The sequence below is a fragment of the Hibiscus syriacus genome, unplaced genomic scaffold (assembly GCF_006381635.1).
Source record: "Hibiscus syriacus cultivar Baekdansim isolate YM2019G1 unplaced genomic scaffold, ASM638163v2 tig00111817_pilon, whole genome shotgun sequence".
NCBI classification, from domain to species: Eukaryota; Viridiplantae; Streptophyta; class Magnoliopsida; order Malvales; family Malvaceae; genus Hibiscus; species Hibiscus syriacus.
In genome coordinates this window covers 452,255-459,855 of record NW_024063188.1, presented here as the reverse complement: position 1 = coordinate 459,855, position 7,601 = coordinate 452,255, and positions in this window count along the sequence as shown.

The window sequence follows — 7,601 nt, the reverse complement described above, 5'->3', positions numbered from 1 at the left end:
TAATATAAACAATAATAATATGGTAACATATAACTATAACAATGCAATTACCTTTGATAACCTTTTATAGGCCCATGTACATTTTTGAGAACTCAAGGTATTCGAGTACATTGAGGTTGTGCACTATGTTGTCACCACAATTCGTATGGGTCCCACTAGAGGCTATGAAATTTGTCCCGAAGGACCTATGTACTGTATTTTTCCCGAAAGACCACTCTTTAAGAACCATATACATATTCCAGTGGATCAAATCTGCCTCAAAAGACCCTCTAAATGTTCCAAATGATACATATATGTCCCGAAGGACCACGTAGAACCCTCGACTCTTGGCATGCCAACTATACCTATAGCTCTCATATCGTATACCATGGGCATTATTCTTATGTTTCATATGTTCATGTATTCATGTCATTTTTCTTGTGATCACATAACTCATATCACTTACCATGTCACATGTGCATTTGAATCTATTCACATATATCATTTATCAAATCATAATAACATATATATATTTTATGCTGTATCATAATTATCATGTATGCATGTTAATAACTATGGTGCTATGAAAATCAACATAGGAATTAGACTTATCACAAGTCTTATTCCATTGTACCATACTTATAATATGTACTCACCTTAGCCTTGCTTTGACTCGATTCTAATCCTTCAATTGTTCTGAAACGAGATTATTATAAATCTACATAGTAATACATTGATACATATCAGTATACTAATTGATATATTCTAAACTATCACTCCTTAGGCTAAAAAAAGCTATTTTTATCTTTTAATGAAGGTATGCATCGATGCACTACACCATGTATCGATGCATCCCTTGACGGGTGCATCGATGCACTATCTATGCATCGGTACATAAATCCCATTAGATGTTTTTATTTTAAGCAGGTGCATCGATGCACTCCTTATGCATCGATGCACTAATTGCATTCGATATTCATTTATTTGAGAGTGCATCGATACACACAGCCCATATATTATATTTTAAGCCCGAAAATCATCAATTCTTCTCTTTTAAACCCCTATCATGTCATTAAACCCAATCATAATTACTTAAACCAACTTATATCCATGAAAATCATATTTAACCTCAAAATCTATCCCTCATATGTAATTCAAGAATCATACTCAATTCCAATATGTTATAAATACAATTCTAACACTTCATATTCCTTAATTAGCATGATGACAAGTCAAATTTAACTTCAAATTCAACTTATCAACTCTTTTCCATAAATTCATTTAAAAACCCATTTTCTTAAATCTCTTATAACTTCTTCATCGTTTGATTAAAAGACAACTTAATCAGAAAACTCACCTTTGCTCTAGCTTGGTTCACGATGGAGAGAAAAGAGAATGATGAAGAGAACTCTGGAAACTTTGTTTTCTCTCCCCCTCATTTCTCACGTGTATATATCTCATCCTTATCATCTTTTACTTTATTTATTGGTCAAATGACCATTTTGCCCTTCAATTCACTTAATAATTACTAATAATCCTTCCAGATATATCATTAAACTATTCAATCATCCTACTTTAATCACCAAATTCTGAAGTTTTACAATTTAGTCACTAACCCGTATTTTGGGATGTTACACCTTTTCTGATATTTTTAAATAAATAAATGCTTATAAAACACCAAAAATATATATTTACTTTAGTGTTATAAAAATTATTTTAATATATTTGTCTTTATAATTATATGATTGAATATGGAATAAGATAATCATAAATTAAATATTCGAATTCTTAAATTCTATTATTAGAGACAATTTATATTCGACAGGTACCAATTTTGGGCGTTGTGGGGGTGTTAATCCTTCCCCAAACGTAACCGACCACGAATCCCTTTTTATTACTAAAAAGAACAAATTTTTGGTTATACGCATACCAGTTTATCTTTTAAATAGTTTTTTATTAAAAACTATTTTAAAAGATGATTTTTAGGTATTCGACCTACCTTACCCAAAAAGGTCGATGGCGACTCCAAAACATTTCATTAAAAACCATTTATTTATTCACATTACTTTTCTACCAAGGAAAATTCGTGCCTAGATGAAAACCGGTTACGACGGCTTGGCGACTCCACTGGGGACTCTGGTCAAACCTTAGTCGATTATACATTGTCTCTATAGTTAGAAATTAATAATTCAGTTTTATTTAATTTATGATTCTTTTGATTTCTTTCAATTTATTTTATATCTTTGTATATTTATGTTTGTATTTAATCGCTTATTAGATATTAATTTTTGTGTGAACATTTCTCCTCACACACAATACATACATTGCATAAACACAAGCTCTATATTTGAGCTCTTTACCCTTTTAAGTGGTAGTGAAAGCGACGTCTTCGTGAGAATTTATTCTCCGTGTCAGACCTAGCAAGTAACTTTCGGGATTCATATGCTCTATGTCTTCATGAGAATTTATTCTCTGTGTCAGGCATAGAGAAATGTGTCCCCTCGAATTGAACTCGATCCGCTTAAGTCTGTAATGAACCAAGATTAAGGTTTGGCAGCCCCAGGGGGCACCAAAAAGGATAATTCGAGTACCTTTACTCCTAGAACTGAAACCCTTCATATAATAAATATTAGAAATTCTCTTGATGTAAGACAATGCTAAACCCCTGTCCGTAGGTGTACACAAAGGAGAAATAAGCTCTAGCTTTAAATTTATTTAATTTATTATTTTTTCTCTGAATAAATATATGCGAACTAGAAATCATGCGGTTAGGTTAATTTTTCCCAACAAAGCATGGAACTAGAAAGCATGAGGTTAGGATTTATACCATGATAGATAACATCTTTTCTTTCCATTAATTGGTACTAACCATTTTATTTTTTCTTATTGTTATCTATTTTGTAGATACATTTTATTTGTCTCTAATTTGTTTATATTGATTTCTTTTCTTGCATACATGATCATGGAATAATCAGAAAGGTGTTGATTCGATGGAGTGTTCATGAAATTGAAAAGTTTTCATAAATGGACAAAAAGTTTTATGATCAAGGAAACTATGACGTAACCATGGAATGGATTCTGAGGGAACTCCAAGGATGGAGAAGAACTATGCACCCAAAGATAGTATGCCCATTGAAGAGAAAAAGGAGATACGAGAAATAAGAGAGAATATGTCCAAGATGATGGTTAGAATATCTGTTTTGGCCATAGGAAAAGAGATTCCTACACAAAAAGAGAGAGAGCTCAATAAATATAATTATGCAATTTCATATATGCAAGGGACTTTTGATCCTAACCAATTTGAGAAATCATGTAATCTGAAATCGTCAAGGTTTAGTCTTCTCCCGACGTTTGAAACTAAATTCAATCCAGAATAAAAGGTGGTTCTCATTTCAATATTATCCTTATATCATATGAGAAGTTGTACGAGAATCTACTTGAAACATGAGAAGCGTCTCCTCATTATGTGAAACCGTTGCAACCTCCGTATCCAAATTGGTATGACATCAACGTTTATTGTGAATATCATGTCGGAGCTCAAGGACATGCCATTGAGAATTGTCTTGTCTTCAAACATCGAGTCCAAAGTCTTTTGGATCATGGAATCTTAGAATTTGTGATAAATGATCTACCTAGTTTGGTACTTGAAGGTCCTGCTAGATTAATACCAAAAGTGGTCAAAGGTAAGAATATCAGTAGGGGCGTCCAAAAGAAAGAAGATTTACTGATATATGAGGCTCAAATAAGTCATTTAAAGATTGAAAACGATAAATTGAGCACAGAAATAGAAACCATGCATGAGGATTTCCAAAAGGTCAGTCAAGCCTTTAAAAATGTTGGTATAGGAAACACCCCAGAAGAGTGGATAACAGGGGTCACCAAATTGAAAAAGAACTGAAACATACATGAAAGGCGAGCCAAGAAGTTTTCTCAATATTTACGAGTTGCAGAAGAAAGACACAATACAACTGTCATTGAATTTGGAAAATGTCAAGCCAAAAATCAAATGTTGAATAGTTTTATGACTAACATGGAAGCATCATATCAGATCCATCAGCATGGGATCAATACTGAATTAAAAGCCACTAGAGCCAAGAACAATACATTGAAGAAATGTTTAGATGATTATGGAGATCTTGTACGAGAACTTCTCGAACACAAAGATTCTCTCACAAGAAAAAGTGAACAACATTGTTTACAACTCCGAGAATTAACATAGAAAATAAAGGAAAAAGACAACATCATGAAGGAAGTTGCTGCTCAAGCAAACAATATGGCTCATAAGCTGGTAGACTTAGTTGGCTTCACAAGAGAATTAAAGCAGATTGACAACTCCACACCTGAGCATGAGTAGAAGTTAATTTGGATTTTAAGGGAAATAGAGAAGTTAGGAGTGAAAGTTATCCCCTACATGTAAAAGTTTTGTTTGATGTATCGAAACTTTTGTGTTCAATGAAATCTGTTTTAAGATGATCACTCTTGAGTAACACCTTTTTCATACATGCATTTGCATTTTGCATCTTTGCATTTTCATTTTGCATTCGTACTTTTATGTTTGTTGTTGTATTACACAATTTGCATTCCCATTTTTACATTTTCGCATTTACATTACATTATTTTTAAGCATTATTATATGCATTGGTTATAAAACATGTAAATAATTCATGAAAGGTTTTATAACAGTAAAATCAAGATCATTCATTCATATTATTATACCATCATCATGAAAACAATGGAGCAATCTTATAAAGGACTACAAGATCAGTGGCCAGAACAATTGACAGTGTTACATCAAGATACAAGGAAAGAATCATCAAATTCTCCACAAAGTGGATCGAATCAAATTATTCAAGGAATGACATCTGATAAAACAGAGATAACTGCTAAAGAGCAACAGTGCTATCATATTAATGAGTCAAGAAAGATAACATACCCTGGGGTATCCCAATCGAACCCAAAGAATAACCTCATTAATTATTCACAATATAAGGAGAGACTCAAGAGGGTGGATGAAGTAATCAGAAATATGAAAGGTTTTAATGCCTCTCACTATGAATTAGAAGCATGAGAGCTCAGCTTGGTTCCAGATTTGGTTATTCCTCATGAATTCAAAAAGCCTGATTTTGAGAAATATGATGGCACCAGTTGTCCCTTAATCCAGTTGTCCCTTAATCCAAGAGCTCGATGGTTCAAAAAGTGAAAGCTGATGATGTGAATGAATGTCGCATCCAGAATCCTTGCCACTGCAAAAGAAAAAGAGCAAGTAGTTGTTTGGATCGACCAAACAAAGTCATGCGATCAAGAAATACTTTGGAGGTATTCCAAACTTCCATTTCAAACTTGTACCCTCATTTGATTAAAGTTCAAAACATTACTCCAAGACCAATAAAATGCCACCAAACCCTTATGCTCATAGCTATGATCAATGTAGTGTTTGTGATTTCCACTTGGGGGTATTTGGGCATTCTACGTGCAATTATAGGCTACTGTTAAAAGAAATATAAATGCTCGTTGACAATAGAGTCTTGACACAAGAAATGATCAAGAAATGGGGGGCAAATAAGGATGAAAATCCTAGGCCAAGTACACTCCCAACATTCAAGGAATGATAGAGCAAGCTAAATAAACAAGTGGAAGTTGTTATCTATCACTGTAGTACTTTCTATTTTTAGCATATTGTTTGAACATATTTTTGTTCCTTTCTCCTCCTTTTGTGCAATAAATAAATTTGTGTTGCTTGTAAGGTTATGAGCATTGAATCAATTTTGCAATCTTGCAGTTCTTTGAATATCAACTGGATTAAAAAACTTTTTAAATGATTAGAGTTATAATCTTTGACAAAATATCAGGATTGAAAACCAGAAAAAAAAAGGACCCTTGACCTTACCTCAGATGAAATATACCCAAACAATATCCTATTACAAATATGAGATAGCGTTCTCCTATTGAAAGGAATTACAAAAAGGCGTGGTATTTATATATAGGAGCGTACAACATGGGGCATTGTTGGAGTATTACATTACAAAACCGACTAGAGTGTTTTTCTATTGATGACGTTCGATGATGAACATATTTTTTACAAATAGGTAAATCTAGTTTAAGTTAGTTGCTTGGGAATTGAACTCTAACGAAGAGATTTTTTCTGATTTCCACCAAAACACCTAGACTATAACAGGTTCTCCTTAACAAGCTGGTGCCTTATACTCATATTATATTATATATACAATAAAGCTTGAGTTATCCCCCTAAAGTAATTGGTTTATAGCCCCGGCTTTATGGATAATATTCAGCTAACCTGTTATTCTTGATTTGTCCCCCTAAAGCAATTGGTTAATCGCCCCAGCTTTATGGATAATATTCAGCCATCCTGTTATACTATTATATGCAATAAAATTGTCCCTCTAGAGCAATTGGTTAATCACCCCGGCTTTATGGATAAGTTTCAACTAGCCTGATAAAGGTGATTATATTATTATATACAATAAAGTTGAATTCAGCTAGCCAAAATGGCAAAAGGTTACTATATAAGGATGGACAAAGGGGGTTAAGGAACACCTGTTATAGTTAACCTCACACGAGCACTCAGAAACTTCACTTTTTAGATTGATATTTTCACACTGCTTCTACTAAAGTTTACAAAGCTTACACAAATGGAAAATTTCATACAATTGAAATAGAAGTATTCTAGTAATTGGTTATACAAGTTGCGCATCTGGTTAAAATACCAAGTCCTTAAAGTGAGGCGTGTGGCAAAGTTCACAAAGAGAGAGAGAAGTGACATCTTAAATAGATGTAACCATAGAAAATATGAAAGCCATCCTGAAACCAAACAAAATCTTGATACTTGTCAAAGAACTATACTTCTCAAGCATTAAAGAGCTATTAATGTATTTGATATTCTTTGAACTCATGCTTATGATTTGATTCTATTGTGAACCTTTAATGGGAAATACTTTACAAAATTCTTTCATTCTTCGATAAAGAAAAGAAGAAAAACATTTTCAAACAGGACAGTCTCAAATGAGGAAGGTCCTTGAAGCAAATTGTTACCTATTCTACCTCTATTGTAGAAAAAGAATAAGCAAGGCCAGAATGATGAAGTATTCTTGAAAGAAGGTGGTCCAAGAAGCTAGAAAGTCTAGAGAATTGAACATGTAATGATCTCTTGTGACATTATTAGCAACTCATCAAGAAAGATTATCCTATTTAACAGGGACACTTATCTCATACTGATGGCGATAAGCATCACCAGACAAATTACTTTCCTAGCCACCAATCCATGTCCCCTAAAAGATCCTCCAATCACAGAGCTATAAGTCTCATTAGATGTATTATAGGAATGAACAAGTCCATCACATGCACTATGGTTATACTGTGATACTAGCTCAAGTCTTGGTACATCATTGTTGCCTCTTCCATGCCGATCATTTTCTTTGTCAGGATTATGTCCGTTATGTCCTTCAGAAGATTGCTGAACTTGAGAACTTATAGGCACATCATAAGATATTAGAACAGATTCTACACTTATATACCTTTCATATTGGGTAACATTGGTTACATGATTCCAAAAGTAAAGATAACCAGTTTTATCATCAACTAAACATTTCCATGGTTCGGGAAGA